The 27586-nt window shown below is 45.2% G+C and overlaps 1 pseudogene; it reads left to right on the plus strand.

The window, feature by feature from the left end:
- Nucleotides 1-1575: 1575 nt before the first annotated feature.
- On the plus strand, nt 1576-27544 carry LOC130879238 (60S ribosomal protein L21-like; annotated as a pseudogene).
- The last annotated feature ends 42 nt before the right edge of the window (nt 27545-27586 follow it).

Raw genomic sequence — 27586 nt, forward strand, 5'->3', positions numbered from 1 at the left:
TTGCAGCGTTAAGTCTAATATTTTATGATCTTCAATTGATTAGGTGGGCTTGCAGGATTACAAGCAAAGGTTAAGGGAAAGCTCGCCTGAGACAGACAGCCAGCTCTCGCCAGTGTGGCTTGCATTTCAGAAACATGTATGTGAGTCCAGAACGAGCCTGCCTTCCTTGGCCCTCTAAGCATACCGTATCCTGGAACCGGTTTCTGAAGGCAAAGAGCTCTGCCACCCTGAGGACATCAGGGTCCCTGGTCCCAGGCCCCAAAGGAGCCTGGTCCCTATAACTCTACCTTGCTGCAACAATCATTGCTGATGTCACATGGTGCATGAAGAGGCTGAAGCCCAGGCTGGACCTGCAAAGATAGGCCAGGTGGACAGCTGGACATGGAATGGATGTCGCCATTGTACTGACTCTCGCTGAGGGTCTGTGCAGCCCACTCTGTGCGTTATGAACTTCACAGATTGCCAGGTCCACAGAGTCCCCCTCCATGAGCACCCTGCTTGTCTTCCTCATCCATACTACCAGAGACAACTTCTGGCCGTTCTCTACCTCTGCACCTAGAGGGTTCCATCTAGAGTTACTTAGACCATGGCATTCTCCTGCTCAAAAGCCTTCAGTGGCTCCCTTCAACCTGTTAAGTAGCCATGAGTCACTTAACAACAGACATCCAGTCTGGGAAGTGTATCGCTAAGATTTTGTGGCTATGAAGACATCAGTGAATATACATAAGCAAATACGATGGCCATGACATCACTAAGTGATGTGATATTTTGAGATCCCCAACACACGCACTACCCATCACTGAAAGAGTGTGTCAGGACAAGCTTCCCTAGCAGCCTTGCCTCTCCTTCCAGCTTCATTTTCTATGGCCCCCATATGAACCACCTAGACACCATCCGCAGTCCCGTAGCTTTGAGTCCGTGTCCCTTTTGTGCATTGCCTCTCCCATCACATGCCCAAGCCCTGCTAGTCCTAGATGATAAAGGACAGCTAGAAGCTACATACGTAGGTATATATATGGTTTATAAGTATGGTTTATATGACATGGAGTATTGTTTAGTCTTTGTTTTGGTAGTACTAGGAATTAAATCAGAGTCTTATACATGATAGCCAGATTGATCACTGAGCTACATCCCAATACTTGGTTTGGAGTCTGCCAGACCATTCTGTAGGATGGCACTATAAGCTGAGGTCAACTGACATCTTTCCTGTAGTGTTCAGTGCGCCAGATGGTTTCATGAAGGTGATATCTCAATGCCACGCTCTCGCCACCCTGATGTGTAAGTTAAAATCAACTTGAATGTTGGTGTTAACAGCATGTTGAGAAAGTGGAAGGAACCAAGGCCATGTGCCTGTCATAGACATGTCACTCTGGCCCTCCAAAGCATTCTCTCGTGGAGGCAAGGGCCCCAGAGGTTGAATGGTTCTAAACACAAGAGCAGCAAGCTGGAGGGTGGGTAGACAGGATATGAAATTGTCCCCCAGACATTCACTTGGGTATTTGAAGAGGGGACTTCCAAGAACAAGAAGGGTGGCACATGGCAAAATGCGGGAGGGGCTACTCACTCTGGACCACCATGCAGCTAAAGTCCGAGGCTCTGATTCAGGAGGGCTGGGAAGCCCTTTACACAGATCCCCTGGTGAAGTCTGTGGAGCTGCAGCAAAGACACTCGGTTGGAGCCAGGAAGACGTGGCACCGAGCCTGACTCCACCATTTACTACCCTGGGTTGCTTCTCCTCAGCTGATGTCACACACACACACACACACACACACACACACACACACACGGTTTTGTGACCTGTAAAATGGGTGGAAGGCCAGGGTGGCTACATGAGGACTCAGTGGGAGTTCTGCCATGGAGTCATCTGAGGGTTGGCCCAGCAGCCTTGGAGTACATCCTTCTTAATAAAAAAGTCTAACGATGGTGATGACGGTGATAATAGATTAAATTAACCATCTGTACTATCCAATGAGATCTGTTCATTATAGCCATTTTGCAATTAATTCGATGTCCTCTTCATTTGCCATGGCCATGTGCCCTAGACTAGGGGACATAATTTTGGAAGCAGGTCAACTTGGCCACACTCCATGATGCTCATCAGAGACCAAAGTCATGCAGCAAAGCACCTGGGGGCCACAGACACACGTCTGGTTCTCCTTGTACCTAGCTAGTCTTTAAAGATCAAGCCAGATCTGGGTACACGGACTATACTTAGAGAGGCTGACACAGGAAGATTGCAAGTTTGAAACCTGCCTGGGCTATGGGAAAGTTAAAGGCTGGCTTGGGAAACCAAATAAAATCCTGTCTTAAAAGGAAGACTAAAAGTGCTTCTGGAAGACAGGGGTACAGGGCTCCCCAAGCTTGAGTGGAGCCCTCAGTTTAATCCCAAAACCACAAAACGAAGAAAAATAAAAAATGTTGGAGCTGGGGAGCTGGCTTGCTCACTAAAGTGTTTCCCACACAAGCATGGAAAACTGGGTTTGATCCCTAGAACCCACATTAATGCCAAGAGCAGGGGTATGTGCCTGTAATCCACCACTAAGCCAATAAAAAGGTTCCTGGAGACAGCTGTCCAGTCAATCCAGCCAATCAGTGAACTCCAGGTTCAATAAGTAAGAGAGCCTGTCTCAAACACTACGGTTAATAGTGACAGAGGAGGACAGCTGATGTCACACACACACACACACACACACACACACACACAGTAATAGCTCTAAAAGGTAGGGGGCACTGATCTTGTCCTCTGTGATGTCCTTTCAGGCACAGCAATCCCAGAGGGGTTCAGTTAACATTATCTGATGCTGTGTAACAATGGTCTTTTATCCTGTAACTTGCATTATTTTAATAAAATGCTGATTGGCCAGTAGCCAGGCAGGAAGTACAGGCAGGGTGACCAAGGCAGGAAGTAGAAGGCAGGGCAACCAGAACAGGAGAATTCTGGGAAGAGGAAAGTGTCAGTCTACAATTGTCACCCAGCAAGATGAGAATGCCTTGCTGATAAAGGTACCAAGCCACCTGGCTAACATAGACAAGAATAATAGGCTAATTTAAGATGTAAGAATTAATTAATAAGAAGACTGGCTAATAGAACAACCAGTTTATAATTAATGTAGACCTCTATGTGTTTCTTTGGAACTGAACAGGCAGGACAGAAACCTCTGTCAACAAATGATGCCACCATGGACAACTGCATCCACATAAAACCTGAGAGACTTTGAGAAGGAATTCTAGACACAAAAAAGAACAGTTAAATTCTTGGCTTCTTGGTAGCATTTTCTCAGGTGGGCTCTGTTTGATAGAGGCATGTGCACCTCATTTAAGAGAAGCTTTCTGACTCAGCTTTAGCAGCAAAAACCTTGCAGCTCTTTTAAGAGGAAACACCTAAATGGTGTTTATGAATAGCCTACAGCATGCTTCTTGGTGGCAGCAGGGACCTTGAAATGCCATAGAGTTGTGGCAATAAACACAGCTCCAGCCAGTAGCTCTGCTGGTAGGCTAGACTCTCAGAAAGCTAAGGAATGGGATAGATCCAATCGTCAAAGCTATGGCTTTAATTCTGCCATATCGCTTAGCAAATTAAAGATACATTTGGTCAGAATAAGAGAGATATACAGTAAAGACAAATTCAGATGAAGAAAACGTTTCAATGGTTAACAGTATGTTTAAAAATATATGTAGGCTTGGGAGAAAAAAAGAAAAAGGATAAAGTCCTTAAGATAAAAAAGAAAGAAAGAAAGAAAGGAAGGAAGGAAGGAAGGAAGGAAGGAAGGAAGAAAGAAAGAAAGAAAGAAAGAAAGAAAGAAAGAAAGAAAGAAAGAGAGTAGTTGGGTGTGGTAGCACACATCTTTAATCCCAACACTTGGGAGGCAGAGGCAGATGTATCTCTGTAAATTCAATGACAGCCTGGTCACAGAGTGAGTGCCAGGACAGCCAAAGATACACAGAGAAACCTAGTCTAAAAAAATAAAAATAAAAGAATTAGAGTTTAAAATAAAGCCACGTAAAGTTGAAAAATACACAGAGAGTCTGGATACTGTATGTTATTGTGTTGTCTTTGAATTGTTTGATGGCTGAGGAAGGAGCAAAAGCTGCTAAAATATATTTGATTATGAATGCTGCTGGATTAATACAACATATATATTTTGAAAATGCCTCGACTTCAAAATTTAAGTCAAAAGGTATGTTAATTTGGAGAAGAGGTTTTGCTTTTGTTTCCACAGGAAATGAGAGGCTTTGGATTCATTACGAGCTAAGAAAAATTAGGTTTGACCAAGGAAGACTCCCTGAAGAATTTCCAGTAGGAAAAGATGGTCCAGATGATCCAACATTTCAGAGGACTTCTGTTGGAGTTTCCTCTGAGTTCTACATCCAGAACAGCCTCAAGACTGCTGGCTGAGATGATCGAGCCTCACAGAATACTCCATTCAGTACTTGACTATAATCCTAAATTTTCTCTAGGTCCCCATAAGATAATCAGCATCCCCAGTCAGCAAGAACTAGTCTGGAAAACAAGCCCACATTCCCAAAAAATGAATTATGGATGTTTGCCTTTGTTTAGAATGTTGGTTACAAGTTGTAATCGATAATGTCCAGGAGAAAAGCTAAACAAAGGAGATTCGATTCAGAGTTCTTGTTTTGAAAAAAAGAGTAGGGGGGTGAGGAGTGTTGTGGGACAACGGTCGGTGCCCTGTCACTTGTATTTTAACAAAATGCTGATTGGCCAGTTGCTAGGCAGGAAGTATAGGTGGGACTACCAGGCAGGAAGTAGAGGCAGGGCAACCAGAACAAGAGAATTCTGGGAAGAGGAAAGAGTCAGTCTTCAGTCATCATCCAGCTGCCGAGGAAGCAAGATGAGAATGCCTCACTGATAAAGGTACCAAGTCATGTGGCTAGCATACACAAGAATAATGGGCTAATTTAAAATGTAAGAATTAATTAGGAAGAAGCCTGACCAAATAGGAAACCAGTTTATAATTAAAGTAGACTTCTGTGTGTTTCTTTGGGACTGAACAGCTGCGGGACTGGGCAAGACAGGAACCTCTGTCAGAGTGTGGGCAGCAAGGCAATACCTGGTCAACCCAGCTGTCGGTGAGCCACCACAGCTGGATCCCTTCCACTGAGAGATGGTTAGGCAGTGTGTAGACCTGGAGCTGGGGTCCTGTCCTCCTACCTGAGCTCTGCCATTCACAGGCTCTGAGACTAGTGATGAGTGGCTAGCCCTTCACATCCATTTGGGGGTGATGCTTCTTCCCACCTCTCAGGGCTACTGCAAATGTCCCAGCATCAGGGAAGGTAAGCAAAGTAGCTGGGGCAGGGCTTGGTACGCAATGAGCTGTTCTAGGTAACGCCACGCATGAAGTTCTACCACCCATATCTCTCCTCGCTGCCGAGGTCCTGAGCCTCTAAAGAACAGCAGTTGTGTCTCACCCTCCTGGAAACTCACAGAGACAGAACATCATCGCCTGTTGAATCCAAGACTAAGGGGGAAACATATCTCTGGCTTTGCTTCCAAGACCAGACCCCACCATGTCCCCCACAGGCATCTTTAGAAAACTCTGAGTATAGTTTGTGCCTCAGTTTCCTCCTACATAATGTGACCAGAGAGGGCTCACCTTGATAGCTATGTGTTACACAAAGTGCACTGTACAAGTTAAGCACACTTCCTGACACAGGAGAAGTGGAAGCCTGCTTCAGCTGTGACCATATTCGTGTCTCCAACTCCCTCCGCTGAGTTGGGAGCTGCTAAGCAACCGCTCCATGATACATAAATGACCTCCATATTGGGAGTTCTGGGTCTCTGGGTAGATAGCCAGGGATCTCCCACAAATTCTTTCTCAAAATAGGGCTTCAAACTAGGAGGCGCCACCAAGGGTGGCCATTGTCCACAGTAATCCCACAGAGTAAATAAATAGCGTGGTATGTGGAGCAAGGCCAGGCCTTCCAGAAATACTCAGGCCCTGGTTCTAGCCGTGACATGGAGATCCAGAGGCTCTGACCAGTTTGTGCATCGCCACACCCATTGGACACTAGGCTGTTATAGCCCCAGTGGGCGCTGGTTCCATAAGCCGGCAGCTGGTGCGAACTCCTCCTCCGATCGGCCGGGCTAGTCCAAAAGGAGCCAGTCTGGGCAGCTGGCTTCAGGGAAGAGGAAGTAAAGACACGACTCTGTGCCCTAGGTCAAATTAAGTAAGGCCGATCTAGGATCAAAAGAGGCTTCTGCCACAGAGTTTTAGGGCTAAAGCTTTAGGGTGTGTCACCAGGGGGACACTCAAGGTGCAATGTTGAAAGTGAGCATTGCTGCTCTGGGAGTGGGGATGGAGTTCCTAGGCCCTACAGGGCTCTGCAGGCCGAGGTCTGGGCTGATCCAGAGCCAATACAGTTCTCAAACATGGAGGAAGGCAGGAGGAAACCCACGAGTTCCCTTGGACCGTCCTCAGACTCGTCAAGCAGAAGGACCCTTCACAGAGCTCCTCTCATGACGCCAGGCAAGGTGGAAAGATGCTGATTGCAAAAAGAAAACTCTCCACTTGTCTGGCATCATTCTGGAGGGAATCGCAACTGTTATCATTCGAAGATAGGTGATCTCCAAGTTGACGATTTCACGTGCAGCCTTGAGTGGCAGGCAGGCCTTGGTGCTTAGAGACAATGCTTTTAGCCTAGTCCGGTGTGACCTCACCCACCCTCCATGATTTGCCGACTGCCTTTCACATACCCAGCCTTGACTGAAGGGGTGATGACTTTTGGTGAACCTGTCCCTCTTCTGGAGAGAAGACAGACAATAGTGCTAAACAAAAAGACAAGGTCGTTTATGTTAGAGCATGTATTAGGAGAGCAACAGCCTCACTATGGTGAGGTGGCCATGGAGGACCTCTCGGCGGTGACAGCTGGACAGACACAAGACCTAATCAAGGGACAAGCTATGCCTGAAAAGACAAGGTTCTGAGGCAGGGCCATGTTTGGGTAAGTCAGGGACAGTGGAAAATGAGTTTTCCTAACTGTTTAATTTCTACCAAGCACCATTGGAAGCTCTCTGGGCCTTTGAGTGCAAAGTCCTCATTGTCAACACCCTCTAGTTAAGCAAACTGAAGCCAGAGAGTAAAATATGCAATGCTACCCAGTGAGGAACCCAAAGCTCGGTGACCTTGCCACAGAACCAGCAAGGGACCTGCCATCCTCAGATCCATCTTCCCGGGCCACCAGAGTATCTCATGCTGACCCCCTCAGGGACCCCAGAGATGAGCAAATCCTGGACTCAGAACCCTAGTTATGTGACTCTGGGATTTTTCTATCCCAAAGTCCGGCGCGGGCAACTGGAGAGTTCTCGCCTGGTGGTGGCGGTGGGCAAACTCTGAGAGAGCGGGGGATCCGAGGAAGGCAATTGAATATTATGCTATTTTATTTCTGCCACTGCTAATTCAACTATTGACAGAGAAAGTGGGGTCCCAGCCTGCTGTATTTTGTGTCACGTTCTCTCTGTGACTGACTTGACAGAAATTAAGTTGCCATCTCTTGTCATTTGTTTTGCATAAAGCATGCAGTAAAGCATCTGAATCGGCCGAGTGCTCACAGGGACAAGGACCCCATTGTTTCTACATTAGAACAATATTTTCCAGTTTGAAACCTAAAACAGTCGAATTAGCAGCTTTGTTTGACTGCAGTGGCCACGGAGAGCAAGACTGACACCCGCTCTGGACTCCAGACGACAGCTAAGGAGCATAATTTTCTCTCATTTCAGTCTAGACCCATTTTTTTCAAATCATTATTCTTATTGTACAAATGTACCCCCAAATGTTGGAAAGAGGAAAAAAAAAAACGTAGTCTTTCACCTGCTGCCTTGCATTGGTGATAAATTATCTAAATGCCATGAAAATTCATTCAGCTGAACTCAAAATCAAACCAAACTGTCATTAACCCACTTGAGATTTGTTTAGGTGTCGAAGGAAATCAGAACAAATAAAGTTACTTCCAATTTCACTTTTTCCCCTTTTAGAAGCGATAGTCACCTGAACATGACTGATGAGCTTCTAACTCAAGATCTGAAGTGTATTTAGAAGATTTGATTCTGAAATCATAGCACCACGGTCACAAGCGGTGCTCAGAGCAGTCGGCAAGGCTGAGATTTAACCCTGTGAACGTCAAGTAAAATGATGTTCTGAGGGACTCTAATATACAGGATTACTAATGAGTCTTTTGTTTTGTCTCATTTATTTATATATTTTTTGGAATAAAAATGTCACTGTTCAGCTAAGGGTGAGTATACGAAAGAACACTGTCACTACCTGTGAGGTCAAAGAGGGGATACACAGAAAGCAGCAAAACTATCACTGGCCACACAGGAAGCTGGAGCACAGAGGGAATTTTATATTTTCAAAATGCAGATAAATGGCTGAAAATAAAAAAAAAAGAGCAAAATTAAAAGAGGGAATTTATTAATCTGGTAAGAACTGACCTGAAGTTTGGACCCAGTGCAGGGGGTAATTAAAATGGGAAATACAAACCCATGCAATGAGGATAGCAGGCCTGGGAAGGAATAAACCAAGACATGGTGATGATGCCGGAAGCTTCCGACTCAGAAAGTGCAACTTTACATGTGAAGGGTAGCTCTAGTTTAAAAGGTTGATTTTCTTTACAGGGAGAGAGAGAGAGAGAGAGAGAGAGAGAGAGAGAGAGAGAGAGAGAGAGAGAGAGAGAGAGAGAGAGAGAGAGAGAAGAGTAGAGGTTACTACTATCTGATAAGGACAGAAACAGAATTGCCTTTTCTCTTAAGGAAAAAACACTTTATTGCAAATGTTCTTTACTTTTAAAAATGCATGTGATTATATTATAATCTCAAAAAATAAATATTTTTAGAAACAGAGATATAAAGCGTAAATTTTAATCTCTCCCAAAAAATGCATGTGAAAAAAAATTAAATTTCATTTCCTTTAGTGATTTTAAAATGTTTAAAGAGACTTTCTATTTACTCTTCCAGGAGAGACTAAAGGTTGGTTTCAGCAGAATGGATATTCTGTGTGGAACAAACTGGCCCTACTTGGGTTTTTTATGCCTGGTTTTTGAACAATCATCTGTGGAGGTGGCGTGAGTAGCTTTGTCAGGCAAAGACAACAAAGTCCCAGGTTTAGATTCCTACTCTGATGTCGCCTCCTGGAATATCGGAGACATTTTTAGTTTCAGCCGAAACCACGCATTGCTTCAGAACAAATCAAATGTCTTTAAAGAATATTTCTGTTTGAAAAGGAATTAAGCTCTCCTGAAAGAATTTTAAAGGTTGTGATTTTCACAGTCTGATAAAGCAGCACCTTTAATGAAATTCTAATTAGCAATTTCATGCACTTGCTATTAGTCATATCAGATTAGTGCACATTTTCACAGCCTCCCTTTAATTAAGTGCACTTATTCCGAGTTTCAAACACTTTCCTTATAAGATGAAAACTGTGCTGAAATGTTATTTAGTAAACAGAGGAAGTGTGAACGTGTAGGTGTGTGTGTGTACAGGGGCAGACGTTTTAACTGTCTGCTGAGTCTTTTACGTTGAGGGCTTGGTGACGCTGGGTTTCTCTACCTTCTTCCCTCGCCGTCTTAATATTTTCTTGTATTTCCGATGGAATCCTTCATCCCAAGTACATGGAAGTCTTTTGTTTGTGGTTTTTGCCTTTGCTTACAATCTTTTCTTTTCCTATGTGTGTTTGGTAGTTACTTAAAACTTCCTTTTTCCGTGTGGGTTTGTCAGGGGCAGGGGACAGGAGAATCTGAAAAAAACTGTACGCTATGTGGTCACTACTTTTAAGAGGCTCCCTGGGAAAGCATGAGTGGACTTTTACCTGTTCAATAATTCTGCTCCCAGTGCCTTTCTTCAAGCACCTGCTTTCCTTTAAAAACAGATTCTATTGAATCTCCTCTATTTATGAAAAGACACAGCAAGGAGCAGCCAGACATCATCATGAAAAGGATCCCCTGGCATATCCGAACCTCACTTTCCACCCATCTTTTCCACCCAAGGCAGACCCAAGCTCCATGAGCACACTCTGCAAGCCCCTGAATCTCCATAAACCATCCCACCCTCCCAGCCTGCTGAAGGCCCTCTCCAAATCAGAGAGATTGCATTGTCTGGGAATCGGTTAGATCTTATCTGCACCCCTTTGTTAAAAGAAAATTATACTGCCTGTTTTGCTTAGAGGTTTGAAACTTGTAATATATTAACTAATAGCTTTGCATCTCAAGCATACGCCATCTTGTTGATGTCATTCATTTATACTGTAACATTTTTGACATTTTTAGATGGTCTCTCGGGAACCCCAGGCCTCTTACCAGGGCCCTCCATGAAGCATTGTTTGCGTAATGGTTACTGACTGACATCTCAATAACGTGCATGTATGACTCCAGAGCATCTATTGAAGAGTATGGCGTGTGTGTGTGTGTGTGTGTGTGTGTGTGTGTGTGTGTGTGTGTGCGTGCGCCTTTTAATTCATGGTCCACTTTGTCATGTGTGAGCCATAATTTAAGCTAATAATTACCAGACATGAATTCAATGAAACATTGGTGTCTACACTTAAAAAAAAATAGTCCTGAATTTTAATGCATTCGGAAAACGTTTGCCTAGGGCCAGCCTGGGTCCAGCACACATATGGAAGCACTTTAAAAGTGATAAATGGTTTGGAATCTACCCTGTCTACTGGTGTGCTTCTCAGGAAAGAAAATTAGAGCTAACAGGTGTTAGATAGGGAATGCTAGGGCATTTTAATAGAATTGTCAAAATGTTGGTACCAGATGTTGACATTAATGCACGCAGCTCTGAACGTAATGCTGAGCCGCCATTTAAATGCTTATTTGTTTAAATTTCAAGTCCCCGGCAGGAAGCCCTCACTTTGGTCAGCACCTTTCCCTCCACGCCATCCCCCTGCTCCTTCCCCTACGATTTGCATCAAAGAGCAGTGGCTGTGCGGCTCCCATATGCATGCTTTAAATAATCCATGCCTGTCAAATTTCATTTTTTCTTTTCAGATCATACTCATGGCATTCCTGTCCTAGGCTGCCTTGAAGTCGACCTCGATGTATCCGTATATGAGGGGGGAAAAATGATTTAAATACTGCCAGTTACAGGATAATTAATCTTTGAACTACTCGGTAACTTCAAATGTATATCCCAAGTAATCTGCATGAACTTGTAATTACTGTGTATTTATACGATATTTTCCATGTAATCACCAAGTTGTTACATGGTGATGTGAGCCTTGTAAATTACGGTGATAGCAGAAAGCTAATCTCACCCATGCCATTGCTGCAAGCCCGTGGAGGAGTCACTGGTTGACTGCAGTCAATTCGTGGAAGGCTCCAGAAAGAAATCTGTGCTTTAAAGGACATGAGAAGCCTGCAAGATCACCCAACTTTAAAAAAATCTCCGAATACCAAAAGATGGAAGAGAGGACAAAGGATGGCATTTTCACCGAGCATGTGCACAAAGACTGGAAATGGCTTGGGCCACCTAGCGCTGCTGGACCTAAAAGGCCATGGCGGGGTGGGGTGGGAGTGGAAGGTGTCTAAGCAGAAGCCACCATCCAGTCCTGGCTCAGCATTCTGTGGGTACTTAGGGAAGGCCCTTAAATAAATTTCTCTGTGAGTTTCAAAAGCAGACCCCGAGGCAGTTTTGCTTTGTCATCTTTTAGAACCCAGTTAAGGCCAAAGCAAACCCATCTGCTTTTCCATACTAAGGCTTCATGCCTCAGCTTTCCGAGAACAACTTCTTTCCCAAAGGAAGTATGTGTGTGTGTGAACCAGCATGCATGTGTGTGTCTGTGCATGTGCCAGTGTGTAAACATGTGTGTATGTACACACTAAGATGTTTGAGCTGTCGTAATGTCCCCCAGCTCACACTGGACCGTTTACTTACAAAACCATTATCCACACTGGGAGGACGTGGGTTCTTGCCTTGTCTTCAGAGAGACTGTTAAGGCTGTTTCTCTTTGGCACATGGTAGAATGAGGGAACAGGCCTTTCTGGAAGCTACAAGTGAGTTGAAACAGGCAAGGAGACAGAAAAACCAAGCTTCTCTGGGTTCTGGAGTCAGCTGAGCCCCTACAGACAACCTACACCTGGTTCCCACATTGCCCAAAACAAGGTTACCAAACATTTTCAGCTGATGGCTGGTAGTAGTGGTCTATCTGTCTAGAACTTAGTTCTCCCATATAGGACTCACTGGCCATGTGAGGCTACATGAGTTATTCATTTCTGAATAGAATGACTATTTCATACTAGCCACGGGGGCCATGTGTGTCTGGTGGCCACCATATTATAATACTTAAGTGTAGGCTATTTTCAGGATTGCTGGGCAAGAAGTCTAATGTATTTCCTGGTCACCCTCCTGATTGTTCCAACCCAGAGACACTAGACTGTGGGGATCAAAACTAGAGAGGCTCTCTTGAGCCTAGAGAAGAGCCACCTTGCTCCCTTGATAAGCCCTCTTCTCCATGGCACTGTATCAAGGGCCAGGGCTAGAAGTGGAGCTAAAGTTACCCCCACCCAAACTGAGCCCTCTGAGACATGTGAAGCCAGGGAGGGGGGCTCAAGTGACCTATGGCCAATTCTAATGCTGAACTTTGCTGCTCTTTGACTTCCAAGAGAGAAAATTCCAGGACTGTTTGCAAGTGGGAAATCCTAATTGCTCATTATTATTTATTGCTTTTGCTATGTATACTGTAATTTGCTACAACAGCTTTTGGATTAATATTAGGCGTATTTTATCATTGTATCAGACTCATGCTCCTCACAATGATCCTCTGAACCCATGCTTTAGTCCCATCACTGTGGCAAATAGCTAAGGTAAACAAGGAGAAAAGATGATGTCAGAGGGTTCAGTCCACTGCAGAACACATGATGAAGCAGGGAGCATCGTGATGGCAGAAGCATGCTGCAAAGTTGCTCACTTAATGGAAGTCAGGAAGGAGAAAGAGACAGAGAAAGACCCTGAGTAAGAAATAACCACCTCTGGAGCTGGGAAGATGGCTGAGTTCTTGCTGTACTAGCAGGAAGACCTGACTTCGATGCCCAGCACCCACATTAGAAGCTCATCATGGCAGAGCATGCATGTAACCCCAGTACCATCAGTCAGATGGGCAGAGTCCAAGGCCTCACTGACAGCCTAGTTGAACCAACCAGGTCCAAGTTAAGTGAGAGACCCTGCCTCAAAAAAAAGGAAGAAAGGAAGGAAGGAAGGATGAAAGAAAGAAAGAAAGAAAGAAAGAAAGAAAGAAAGAAAGAAAGGAAGGAAGGAAGGAAGGAAGGAAGAAAGAAAGAAAGAAAGAAAGAAAGAAAGAAAGAAAGAAAAAAGAAAAGAAAAAAGGTGAAAAAAGATACCAGGATTGGCTTCTGGCCTCCATACATGCCTGTACAAGTCACACTCCTGCACACACATGTGCACACATGCATACACTACACAGAAAAAGGAGAAAAAATGGCAAAGTCCCCAAGGGCGGCTCCTAGACACTTACTACTTCCAGTAGGCCCCACCACCATGTTTCCATCACCTCTCAATAATGGATCTTTTGCTATCTTAACCCATTGAATAGATCAGGTTTCTCATGATCCAATAGCTAACTTTCAAATGTGGGCCTGTGGGCAGATACTTCATATCTATACGCCATAGAAGATATGAACTGCAATTTCATGTTACAGATTGGAAAATAAAGGCTAAGGTGTATTCAGTGACTTTCCAAAGCAACCTGGCTGTTCAGAGGTGGACCATTCCTATAACCAGGCCAAATTCTGCTCCCGACAGGCAGTCAGGACGTTACAATACCTTCAAAACCCTCGGTACAGCTCATTCTGGCTAGTTTCCTCATCTACTTCTCTCTTCTAGAGTTGTTGATTGCTCAGCCCCACCTATCTCCATTGGCTTCTAACTTACCATTTCCACCCACAACCACAGTTCTCCACAATGGGACTCTGTAGCTCCTCCCCTCAGAAGGCAAAGTGTATCTTCCTGTTGAATGTTTTTGAGTTCTGATTGGCCTTGTGGCTTCAGGTAGTGCTGTGGCCAGAGCCTGAAATGTCCTCCAAGGGCTCATGTTTTTGAACACCTGGTCCCCAGCTGGTGAAACTACACAGGGAGGTTGAAGAATCTCTGGAGCTGGAGGCCTGACTGGCAGAAGTGGGGTCACTGGGTCACTGGGTCAGGCCTTTGAGGATCACAGCCCAGACCCACTTTCGGCTTGGGCACTCTGTTTCCAGTCTGCCACTGCCAGGAAAGAAGCCCATGATGAAAATTTCCACTGCTGTAGAACAGCCCTCTGCAGTGACATGCCTTTCCTGCCATGACAGACTGTGTCCTGTGAACCATGAACCCAAATAAATCTTTCCTCCCTTAACTTGTTTCTACCAGACATATGGTCAGAGAAAGGAGAAGAGGAGTTAATATGGCCAGTAAATATGGCAGAAGCAACCTAGCCCCAGCTCTCAGGCTGGGCCTCAGAGGCTCTCGGTTCTCTTCGTGTCTCTGTCTCATGCCTTCTGCCTTCTACTACCAACACTGAATCTGCCAGATGGTGCCCAATGGTCCATGTGTCCCTTGCCCAGTTGACAAGGGCAAAGCCTCTTGCCACTTCAGCGAACTACAGGTAAAGGAAGATGCTTACTTGGGAAAGACGGTGGCCTGCATGAGCCCATCCACATTGTCAGCCCACGGAGTCAGGTGCTCAGAGAAAAGCGTCAACTCCTTCCCTACCTGCCAGCAGTCAGCAGGCCTGAAGGAGGCTCACAAGACTTATCTCCAATGTTCCCAATGAATCCATTGACCCCGGGTGCACAGGAGCACAACAGACCCTGTGGTAGAAGGTCTGAGACCTTGGGGTGGGCAGCTGTGGGAGAGGCAGACCCTGAATACATTCTACGGAGACCGATGAGACTGCAGGATGACGGATTGTGACTAAGCTGTGCAGTGCCGAGATCTTCCCAAGGGCAGCTTCAAGATGGCCCATGGTGATCTCTTAGGCTTGCCAGCATACAAATGAGTCCCTAGGACCAGGATTGCCAAGCATCTTACATTGTGTATTCCCTCAGTGCATAGGCTCATTCCCCTAGTGTACGCAACAGGACTCCAATGGACACAGGGAGGTAGTAAAAGGTCTGGGTTTGCAAAGAACTCACTGATGAGAAGGTGTGAAGAAGTGAAGGGATGAAACCAGGCAATGGTGGCAGACGCCTTTAATCTCAGCATTTGAGAGGCAGAGGTAGGCAGATCTCTGAGTTTGAGGCCAGCCTGGTCTATAGAGTGAGTCCCAGGACAGCCAGGACTACAAGGAGAAACCCTGTCTTGAAAAACAAGTGGAGGAGGAGGAGAAGGAGGAGGAGGAGGAGGAGGAGCAGGAGCAGGAGCAGGAGCAGGAGCAGGAGCAGGAGCAGGAGCAGGAGCAGGAGCAGGAGCAGGAGCAGAAGCAGAAGCAGAAGCAGAAGCAGCAGAAGAAGCAGAAGCAGAAGCAGAAGCAGAAGCAGAAGCAGAAGCAGAAGCAGAAGCAGAAGCAGAAGCAGAAGCAGAAGAAGAAGAAGAAGAAGAAGAAGAAGAAGAAGAAGAAGAAGAAGAAGAAGAAGAAGACAATGATGACAAGGGAGGGGGAGGTGGTGGAGGAGGAATAGGAAGAGGCAGAAGTAATAGTAGTGGTGACGGTGAAGGAATGAGAGATGCCCACTAGAGAACTGCAAAGAGTATCACTGAAATTCACAAGCACTTGGCCCTTGCCAACCCCCTTTCAGTTCCACAGGCATTCATTCATTCATCTTCATACATCTACTATGAAGGCTTTGTTCCCTGTCCCACTGGAGAGATGAAGCATGGTGACATTGGGTGATACACGGGTGTCCTTGAAAACACACATGAAAACTAAGTGCACGGAAGCTGAGAAGTAGGCTGACATGTTAGTAACAAAGTTCATTTCAGTGACATGGTTATTGAATGACAATATTCTGTGAGACATATCTGATGCTGTATACACTAAAATTCTTAATGCATCAAAATGATCAAACCACTTAAAGATTGATTAAATGTAGAGACAGACAAAAACATTACTAAAGTAATTCCGTATACAAAATTGCAGTACTGACTGCTTTGAAGCGGCTTCTATCCAACAAAAGGAGCCCATTTTCATTTGGATGCAGTTTTATAGAAGCAGCTTCAAAGAATGAATGTTGGAGGGGCAAAGGAGAGTTCAGCTCTCAATACAGCCAACAGCCTAGAGCCTTCCAGGGCTGATGAGCTGGGCAGAGCCCGGGGGTTAGTGAACTTGGATTTGAACCCAGGAACTGGATGTGGTTGAGTCAGTTAGTTCTCCACTTAGCATGAAACTATTTGGGGCCAAAGGGACAGAAGGAATAGGAAGTTAGAGGGTTTTGTGTTTCAGGTTTTTCAAAGGGCGCTCCAGGACTGGAGAGATGGCTCACTGGTTAAGAGCACAGAGAACAGACTGCTCTTGCAGAGACCAGAGTTTGGTTCCCAGCATCCACGGAGGCTGCGTGAGCATTTCAGGCGATCCCTGGAAGAGAGTGTTTAATATTTTGTGCCTGGCTAGAGACATTATTTTGGAAGATTGTGAATCTTTAGGAAGTGGAGAAACTGGACCCTCTGCACACTAAGCATGCTATCTACCACTGAACTACACCCATGACCCCCAATATTGTAGTTATACATGATATAACTGTGCTCGTATTGATTAGTCTGCACAAGTATGAAGGGGGAAAATGAGCAGGGACACTGCCCCCGTGGTGGAGTCAGTATGTCTGTCTGGATTCAAAGCTCAGGGATCTCACTTTCTGTATGATAATGCCAGACATGACACACCTCTCTGTGCCTTATGAATGAAGGTGTGGATGAGCTTGGTGAAGATGTTTAGGGGGAATGAATCAGTGTGTAATAGACCAGGTATACTGACCACTCATTAATCCTGTGTGTGTGTGTGTTCACATGTGCACACAGTCACATGAGCATGGGTTCTAAGGGTTCTGAGCTCTGAGAAAAGTCAAATGGGAAAAATACTGACAAATAACTGTATTTTGGATCTTTTTTCTTTCCAATTGTATTTCTTCATTTCCAAGTGTTTTCTGTGTTCTACTTTTCTGCTTAAAGATCAGAAAAATAACTTCACGTTTGCCTTTAACCACCTACAGAGAAATGCTCACCAGTCTTCATGAGCACACTGTGAACGCAGAAAAAAATGCCGAACTTCATGACTTGTAGCTCATGAACCCCACGGGGTCAGCAGATTTACCTATGTAGGCACCTGTTGCTCTGAGGTTCAGAAACTTGGGCAATCCCCCATGGTGGGTCCTGTGGTCAAATCTCCTTTGCACTCTAGCCCAAGATGTGACTTGGTGAAGCTGCCTCTGCCAGCTGGGTCAGCTTTTAGACTCCTTGCCTGGAAAGGCCTATGTGTGTTTGCATCTGTACATAAGGGCGCATGTGAAGGCTCAGAATGCTGTCCACCTTGTTTTTTAAGGCAGGTTCTCTCCGGTCTGGTACTTAACAATTCCTCTAGGCTGGCTGACCAGTGCCACCCAGGGATCCTCCTCTCTCTGCCCCACCAGTGCTGGGATTACAAACTCATGCCACAGCCCTCTGCTGTTTTTGTTTTGTTTTGCTTCAGTGTGGCTTCTGGGAGTACGTTACTCCCTGAGCTGTCTTCCGAGCTTTGATAAAGCATAGAAAACTTTACAGTTGCCATTAAATAGTATCTGGTCCTTGGGTTCCAGCTGGACAGCCCCATGTCATCTCTGACAAGGAAAGGATATTCTCAGTATCCCACCCCACCCCCTGCATCCCACTGACACTAGTCTTGTGACCCAGGGCCTGACCACCACCACTTGGGGAACCCCCAGATTCATCCTTTTCCCAGTTCACCAATCCAAATTCACCTCCAGAGAAGAAAAACAGAAAACATGAATCCACCCCTCTGACCTTTTCCATGTTTTCCTTCTGACTTTTTCCCCCTTTCTCTTAAAACAAGCGGCATTTTAAGCAAGATACCAGCATATATTTATGGGAGTTTAATAACTTCTTCCATTAATAACATAGACAAACTAATTTACCCAAACGTGTCTGTTTTAAACTCTGGGAACAAAGAGTAGGAGGATGGAAATCAATCTTGCCTTTGTACTTGAGCTGCTGACCCGTTAAAAGCTTTGAAGACCGTTTCTTTACGAAATCGTCAGGAGTTATTTAACCACAAACAGCAGCTACCTTCCCATTCCAGCTGCGTAATCAAGCAGAATAAATTAGAGTGTTTTTTTTTTTTTTAAAGAGTTAACTCTATTTTTTCCCCTCTGTTTAACTGAAAGTCCTTTACAACAATTAGACAAACAAGCCCCATGGCCAAGAGCATGCTCTCGTGGTGCTGGAGCGGGGAGACACATGGAAGCTGCGCCAGTTATCCCTGCTGCAGAGCCCCGGTGGTACCTTTAAAGCAGGCATACGAAGCTCCTTCGCCTGTGGGAGCAAGCCCTGGCTCGGGACTTGAGTGCTCCTCACGGGGTAGCAGGTTTTGGCCTAAGCCCCGAACGCCCACTCTGCAGAGGGACCCAACGCTGAAAAAGTACAGGTCAGTCTGGCCCCGGGGCCGGCACAAACAGTCCTCCCCAAGTCTAGCCAGCATTCCTCCATACAAACCTCTCCAGTCCACACTGATAAGAATCAGTCTCTGTGGGTCTTGAAAGAGTCAAAGGCCCTTCTTAATCAAATGATCAACTGTTCATTTTTAAAGCTTGGCTGGTTCAATTAAGACCACAGGCAGGAGACAGGCTGGTCATATTACCCTGGCCAGTCGCTGGTCCTGAAACCTACCTCTGACCAGCCTGCTCCTGGGCCAGCCTGGAATGCTCTGGGCCCCAACCCAATGAAATTCAACCCATCTTTCAAGGGCTCGTGCTGGTCCTACGTCCTTCCAGAAGCTCCCTGGCATCTGTGGGTAGTGACCACTACTCCTACAATCCACAGCCATACCATAGGGTCCTTTATAAAGTTCTCCAGGCCCTAAGGTGCTCTTCAGCTCCTAACCAGACAACTCCAGAGGAGGGTGCCCACAGAGCCCCCACCGTGGGAGAGACTGGCCTGGCAGCAATGGCCTTCATTCCCTTCAGAGTCTCTTGGTGCTACTCTAGAAAGTTCTCTATGAGTCAGCTGTCAGGAATCTAGAATGCAATCCATTCTGCCAGAACAAAAACGATCTGAGATAACATAGCGAGGTCCTCTGACCAATCCGTCTCATGGCGAACCCCAGGAAGGCATCAGGTGTCTGGCCAACCCAGCGGGTCCCACTTTGTCTACACTGTACCTGCCACAGGTACCACCAAGAGGTACCTATTACACAGTCTGTGCCTGCTCGTAACCTGGACAGCCCAGCCAATAGACTTAACCCACACAAGGATTAAGGAATGAAGGAATAAATAAATGCCTTCCAACCATACTAAGAACTCAGCCCAAGCCTGAACAGTAGCAGTACTTCAGTGGGAGGCACCACTGTGCCCCCTCCGTCTTATATCCAGCCCCAATCACCCAGCCCTATGTACATGGAAGGAGCTCACTATGCCCCCCTCTTTTGTCCCCTTACCTTGGTTGCACATAAATGAAAATAGAGGGGCCTCAGAGATGCACAGGCCCAGAAAGCTTGACTGTCATCGACTCTGGGGACACGGATGAGAGACCAGGATGACCCAGGAGTTCTGTGGGACTCTTGAAAGACACACACGCCTGAACCTGGCCCTTCAGTGTTAACTTTAAGTCCATTCTTTAATGTGGAAACAGCACAGACACCCTTGTCCTCAGACATCGCCTGAACATGGGCCCTTGTTTCTCCATCTGTCCCTGGCACTAGGCACAGGGAACAAAGCCTCCCTAAGGGCCTGGCCTTGAGCTCCCATTAGGCAGACCTCAGTTCTGAGCCTACATGCTGTCTGCCCAGGGTAACAACTAGCCATGGTGGGTTTGTTTTTTTATTTTGAGACCAATATGCTTATGACGCAGACAGTGTCCTGGGCTCCCATCTGCTGCTCCTCTCCCTCATCGTCCCTGCCTCCAGACTGGATCCATCCACAACCCTGTGACTTATCTGTCTCTCCTGATCAAGTATTATGCTTGTCACCTCAGACTTCAAATGCAGCAGGCCCCTCATTGGTGTGACCCTACACCACCTTTAAAACACAGTTACCGACAGCAGGAGGGTTGACCCGGGGAGGGACATTGGAAGAAGTCTGCATGGCGCACAGGTGGGGACATGCTTGTAGCAGAAGCCTCCAGAGGGAAGCTGTCCTCAGAGCGCCTTACCTCGCCCCCACCCCACTCTGCAGCCACCATGTTAGAACCCATTTAAAGCATTCAAGCATATAATCAAATTTCAGTAATGAGTTATTAATTAAGCAAGGGCAACCAATTCTCTGCTAACTGCCTCATAAACAATCGACAGGAGATTTGTGAATTTTGACTTCCTGACACTATTAAACAAATCAATATTAGGCTCAGACACAGCAGTTCAGACCGTTTTCTCTGTTACTCAGCTACCAGCTGCCTAGAATACTAATGAAAGAATTAAGAGCTGGGGATTCTGCAGGCATGCCATCAAAAAGATCCTTATCTGTGGGGAATTGGGGCCTGATTTGCATGGAAGAAGACATTGCTTTTGTAGGTACAATTTTTCTCAATATGTCACTGATAAGTATTTCTAAAAGTGCCGGGCAGTGGCACAGCCACCACCTTCAGAAGAGCAGCCAGCACCCTACCGGAGACGTCGCCAAACAAGGCAACTGATTTATTTATGTGCTTTGGAGACTAGTTAATTTATAGCTAAGCTAACTCAGGAAACTTGAGTATGAGAACACAGTCAAACTTCTTACTTGGCTGCTGAGAGCTCATTTGCGCTGGTGTCAAGACACCACCCTGAAAGGAAGAGAGTTTGGGACACCTGATTGTGACGTTGTGAAAGTCACCCTACACTCTCCACGAACCTTCAGAGTTCACTGGACAAACTCCACCCTGCACTGTTAGAGTCTTCAGGGGCAATGGTGGAAATGCTCCTTTGTTTATCTAAAGAAGAAATACAGTTTGGCCGTTGCCAAGTTGCCAAGCTGAGCATCTCTCCCAGGAACCACCTCAGTGATAGATTTATGTTGGGGCCACTCAGCATGTGTAATCTATTTGTTCTGTGCCCTCCTGTTCCAGCCAATTAGCAGCCGACCTGAAGATTTAAGGACTGAGGTGGACATGGTAAGGGGGACCCTCTCCAGACTCCGAAATGCTGAAGGTTGCCTGCTCATCACAATGTCGCCAAAATTCCTGAAGGCTAATCACACAGATAGAGTTCCTATCTTGGATATGTATCTGTATCACGCAGCTAGAGAAATGTTATGTACACATATAAGTATTAAAAGTCATTCACGTGTAATTATAATATATAGACAGTACACGCATCTAGGCACATACTGTGCTGGCAGGTATAAAGGCTGATTCTTCATTTGTGTGTGTGTGTGTGTGTGTGTGTGTGCATGTTCACATGCGTGTAGGTGTGTGCTTGTTCATATGCCCATGGAGGCTAGAGGTTAATGCTGGAACTCTTCCTCCATTACTCTTCCCACCTTGTATTTTTTGAGGCAGGACCTCTCAGACAAACCCAGTGATCATTGATATGGCCCATCTTACTAACCAGCATACTCTGGGTTACCTATCTTTGCCTTTGGAGCATGGCTGCCATATAACATTTTAGTGGTTTCTGACGATGGTCTATACTCAAGTTTTCTTCTACTGCAAACACTTAAACCATTGAGCCTCCTCCTCAGCCTGAGGTTAAACCATGTGCCCCCATCTGATATATCTAAGAAATTTCATTAAGATTTACCTGCATTACAAAAGAAGCTTTTGATTTTTGAAAAGCCTTACCATTGTGGTTCTAGAGAATCTCCTTGGCATAGGTCAAACCCTGCAGGATATCCTAAAATCCAATTCATATACAGTATTTCAGAATTGCGGCAGCTGGTTGGGTGGAACTTCTCTGTGGACTAAAACAGATAAGAAGAAAATAAGAGGAATCTGTGGTCTGTGGACATAGGCTGATCTCAGTTGATTCTCATTACATAACCTGTTATATCTCATCACATAATCACTGTTATAATTTTTATGAGAGGTGCCCCTCATAATGTCATATATTTGAACACTTGGTCTCCAAATGACGGCATTGTTTGGGAAGGATGTGGAAATCTTCAGAGGTTGGGCTGGAGGAAGTATATCCTGGAGGTGTGCGTTAAGATTTTATAACCCGTTCTACTTCTTATTCCTTCTTTTTTCTCACTGCTTTTGACTGCCAGGCCAGCCTCGTGTTTCTACGCTCGGGCTGTCGTGTGCCACTATAATAGACCTTATTTCCTCTGCAACTATAACCCAAAATAAGCCCTTTCTCCCCTAAGTTGTCTTTTTAAATCAGACTTTATATCACAGCAAAAGGAAAGTAACTAATACAGACATATGGAGACTACCTTTAACTTGTTTGGGGTCACTCAGCATGTGACAGACCTGAGACCTGGAAGTATCAGGCTACATAATCACTGTGTGTGTAAGGTTCCTCACAACTCTTTGTCATGCAGAACCCCTGTTGATTCTGTCCAAACATTATATTTTGGTTTTCCATTAGCCACTATTTAAAACAGTGTCAGCCATAGACAAAGTCTAATGTCGAGAGGCTTGGAAGCTGCTTGCTTTTAGGGTCATCATCTGATTTCAAAGTTTAACTGTCCCTGTTACTTCACAGGCAATACCCTTTGGCACACCAGCACCGTCTACTTAAAGTGACTACAGATAATTAAGAGAATTCATAAAATGAAAATTCAGAAAGTGTCTGTTTCCCGCCATGCTTCTGCTCCTTGTCTTCATGTAGCAACCTGAAATGCATTAGGTATAAAACACATTGGTTCAAAGCATCAGCCACCCACTCAGAGATGCTTCAAATACTCAGGAAGGGTGTTTCCAGTTCCATATTTCTGGGTGAGGCTATGTTGGTCTGTGAACATTATTTTCAAGCAACAGAACCTAGTCAGTTTAAGTACAGGGATTTATTAAGGACAATTAGAGCTTTTGTAGACTTTCTAGGAAGATTGGGGGAATTTAACTTGGACTCTAAAAGATTTAGCATGGCCAAGAGGACCTTCTTCTAGAAGAAGAAGCAAATACACTGTGCTGTCAAAACCAAGATCTCTGCAGTCCACACCTCAGAACCTCTACTACTGAATGACAGACTCTTCACAGGAGGGAGATTTAGTCACAGCTGGGCCTGTCACACATCTGATCTTCCTGTGCTGGCAACCAAAGTCTCCTTCTCTGTCCACTTCCCACAGTAGGTCCCTTGGCAGAATCAGATGTAAAGAATCTGTAAAATCTAGCTTTGCTGTGCTTGCATCAATAGATCATCTAAAATAAAAAGTGAAGAATAAGAAAGGTGTGCAATAGTTAGCAAGAGATCTAATCTACAAATCAGCCATAAATGCACTGGTCTGGTCATGATTTTTCTGCTTCCTTAGCCTATATATAATAAGGCTTGCAATACACCTACACAGTACCCGTGGTGAGCTAAATATCCCATGGCAATAATTTTAGTTTCCACAAATGTCTCCTCAGCCAGTATTTACAGCCGTTTCTGCAAGTGAGAAACTGAGGTTGAGACTTTAAGATTAGTTTTGCTATTTCCTGGTCTCCAAAAACAGCTCTATTAGTCAAAGAACCAAATCACTGGAGCACCCATTTACACAGAAGCCAAGAGACTATATGATGTTTTATTTGATTTCTCTAAGCCTCAGCTTATTCATCTAGAGGGAAAAAAGTGTAAATCATTGCTTCATCCCCAGAGTCCATGACAGACTGAGATAACAGGTATATCGTCTAGTGTACGATCCAGAAAGATCGATATGAAACAAATACACACATGAAGAAAACTGGAAAACAAGCCAGGAAAGGAGACTGCTCGGTAACCCTTCACCACCACCCTTGTCTTGCTAAGAACACGAGATACTCGATATCTGCTTAATGCAAGAAGGTTTCATGGCCAATTGCTCAATGTAAAAATAGGATTATGTGCCTGGGGAAAAGGAACCTTTTATAGTAGCAGTGACTTGCTTTAAAAACAGGCCTGTTGACACTCAGGCTTAATTAAACTGCTTTCTTGATGAATCTGGTGTGACAGCGGCCTGCCCCTTCCACATGCTCACACTCCAAGGGCTCGGCTCTCTCTGGTTTGCACCAGTAAGATACCGAGGAATAGTGGCGGAGGGAGGAGAGATGGCTTTCTGTAGGGGCTTGTCTCATGGCTTTTGTTTGTGTGTCAAAAATCGGGAATCATTAGAGTGAAAATTAGAGGTTAAATTGGTACAGACCTTAAAGAACTTGAGGAAGGTATAGGCAAAAGGAAGGTCTTGAGACATTTTTGTTTGAGGGTGGGAAGCTCTGAAACTACTGTGGTCTGAGAACTATGGGGAAGGAGAGGAAAGTGTATTTTAAAGATTGTAGTTGTGATGATACTTTGTGCTTTAACATATAAAGTTTTCCTGAAGATCACAGTGTGGAACTAGCCACATTAGTTAGCCATAGAGGTTGTCTATCAATGGAAGGTCCAAGAATCCAGTAGTTATTCAGTCCATGAAGTTGGGTGTCTCAGCTGGTCTTCAGTATACACTGGAATCCTGAAGTGGGTTCTAATCAGTGAGGAATGGACTTGCTAATGAGCACAAACAGACAAGGGAACAAGCTTCCTCCTTCCGTGTCCTTTATATAGGCTGCCAGCAGAAGGCTTAGCCCAAATGAAAGGTGAATCTTCCTTCCTCAAAGATGAGGACTAGAAATAGGTCTTCCTACTTCAAATGATTTAATTAAGAAAAAAATCCTTCACATGTTTACCCAGCTATTTGAGTTTTAGTTGATTCCAGATGCTGTCAAATTAACAACCAAGAGTAACCTGCATAGCCTGTGTGTTGGGCCATCAAGATAGCTCTGTGGGTAAAATGTGGGCTTCCAAGCCTGAGGACCTGAGTTCTATCCCAGCAACATACAGGGTGGAAAGAGAGAACCAATTCCTCCATGCTGTTCTCTGGCCTCCACACAAGTGACGTGTCATGTGCATACCCCAACACACAGATAAGTGCAATGTCATGTGTGTTTTACACAATAGAGACCCCTCAGACTATAGTGCTTTGCTATTGGCATCATCTGGAAATTTGTTAAAGTATGAATTTTCCTGATGGCCCACAGTGAGCTTCTCCCCTGTACAGCATGTCCTTTTGATACTGCATCTGAATGGCCGTAGATTATCCCATTGTGTAAATATTTCATTGTGTGTAAAAAGCCCCCTCCCATGTTCAGACACTCAATCTATATTCCAGGTTTTTGTTATTTTAGACTCAGTGTATGTCTCATCTTGTATACTATAAGAATTATCCACAAGGAAAACTGCTAAGTCCTGGTATGTGTGCCTGTTGTGTTTTGAGAGCAGCTCCCACATTCCCCTGCAAACCGGCTGCCTGGATTTATACGCTGATGAACAGAAAAGAGACAAAGGTATACATTTCCCCTACTCTAGCCATCATTAGATAGTATCAGGCTTGGAATTTCTGCCTATCTTGTGAATGCAAATGATGTCTTATTGTTGCTCTAATTTGCATTTCTCTGATTACTAGTGGAAGTGATTAACTTCCCGTGCACTCATTGGCTCTTTGTATTTCCTCTGTGAATGGCCTATTATATATGTACAGCTATTATCAACTTATAGCAATGCTTTGATGAATGGCATAAGGCCTGTTTCCACGTATTATGAACTGACAGCGTACTAGGTACTGTTTGTTATTTCAATTAAGATCTTGAACAGATATTTAAAATACTTTCTTCTGCCTTTTTAATATGTGTGTGGTGTGTATGTGTGTGCGCATGTTCCTGTGTGTGGTGTATGTGAGTCCAGGTGAAATGTCATGGCTCACCTGTGCAGGTCAGAGGCTGATCTCGGAGGTTAATCCTCATCCTCATCTTCTACCTCTACAGAATCTCTAGTTGTTCTTCGCCATGTAGGTGTTCTCTTGTCTCTATCCCCCAACTCACAACAGGAGTACGGGAATTACAGACAAGTACTACCAGCTTTATTTTTTTTATTTTTATTTATTTTTTTTTTGAGACAGGTTTTCTCTGTAGCTTTGGAGCCTGTCCTGGTAATAGCTCTTGTAGACCAGGCTGGCCTCGAACTCACAGAGATCTGCCTGTGTCTTGCCTCCTGAGTGCTGGAATTAAAGGTGTGCACCCCCACCACTGCCTGGCATTCTTCCAGTTTTACACGGGTGCTGGATATCCTAACTCCAATCCTTGTGTTTACCCAGCAAGTACTTTATCCCCTGAGACACCTCCTCAGTCTCCGACATATTCTGAATACCTTAATGTTTAGGGAGTCCCCATACAAGGAAGAACAAAGGGCCAGTGCATTCGGTGGGCTCTGGTCTCTGAAGAGCCTCGCATGTTAATGCTGGGTACAGAAATGCTGAACGCATCTGTCCAAACCGGACGTTCAGCTTTCTGGAGATGCCCTCAGTAGGAAACACTGCAGAGGTCCACCTATCCCAATAAACAGGGACTCTCCAATGGATGTGGCATCAGCTGAGGGTTATCTAAGGAAGTGTCTCCCTGCCCCGCCTCTTGGGTCCAGTTTCTTAGCTGGGACACTTGATGTGCATGGGACTCAACCAAGACCTCTGCTCCCAGTGTTTGTCCTGTCTCAGGCAAACCCAGATTCTTCCCAGAGCCTCAGCTTCCACATCTGTCAAATATGCCACCCGTTCCTTGAGCCACAATGAAGTCTAAAGGCAGAATCAGGCCAGCAGTGAGCAGGGAATGGGCAGTGAGTGGCTGCTGTCATGACTGCACTGTGTATTACTCTCTGCAGATACTATAAAAAAGGAGAAAACAGCCAAAACACCTTCCAGGACAGCTTCAGGCACACTGAAAGTGTCTTTGTGTCCTCATGGTCAACATAAGATGCTGGGCTTGGCCTTTCGGCCACGACAACCATCCTCCAGTAGCTCGCCAAAATGACAATCACAAAGGGGGAGAGGAGGGGCACTCGCTTTATGTTCTCTAGGCCTGTAGGAAACATGGAGGTGTTCCTTTGGTGGTGTACATGGGAATCTACAATAAGGTCTATTGTAGACATGAAGGGAATGGGCACCGTTCCAAAAGGAATGCATGCCCCATAAGTATTACCAAGGCAAAACCGGAAGCGTCTACAATGCTATCCGGGGTATCATTGTAAACAAGCAAGTTCAGGGCAAGATACTTGCCAAGAGAATTACTGTGTGGACCGAGCACATCAAGAACTCTAAGAACGGAGATGGCATCCTGACGTGGGTGAAGGAGAACGATCAGAAGAATAAGGAAGCCAAAGAGAAGGGCACCTGGGTTCTGCCGAAGCGCCAGCCTGCCCCACCCAGAGAAGCACACTTTGTGAGGACTAACAGAAAAGAGCCTGAGATGCTGGAGCCCATTCTATACAAATTCATGGCCTAATGTACAAAAAGAAATAAAAGACCTGGACTGTATTTTAAAAAA

This window comes from Chionomys nivalis, chromosome 8 (genome assembly GCF_950005125.1).
Source record: "Chionomys nivalis chromosome 8, mChiNiv1.1, whole genome shotgun sequence".
NCBI classification, from domain to species: Eukaryota; Metazoa; Chordata; class Mammalia; order Rodentia; family Cricetidae; genus Chionomys; species Chionomys nivalis.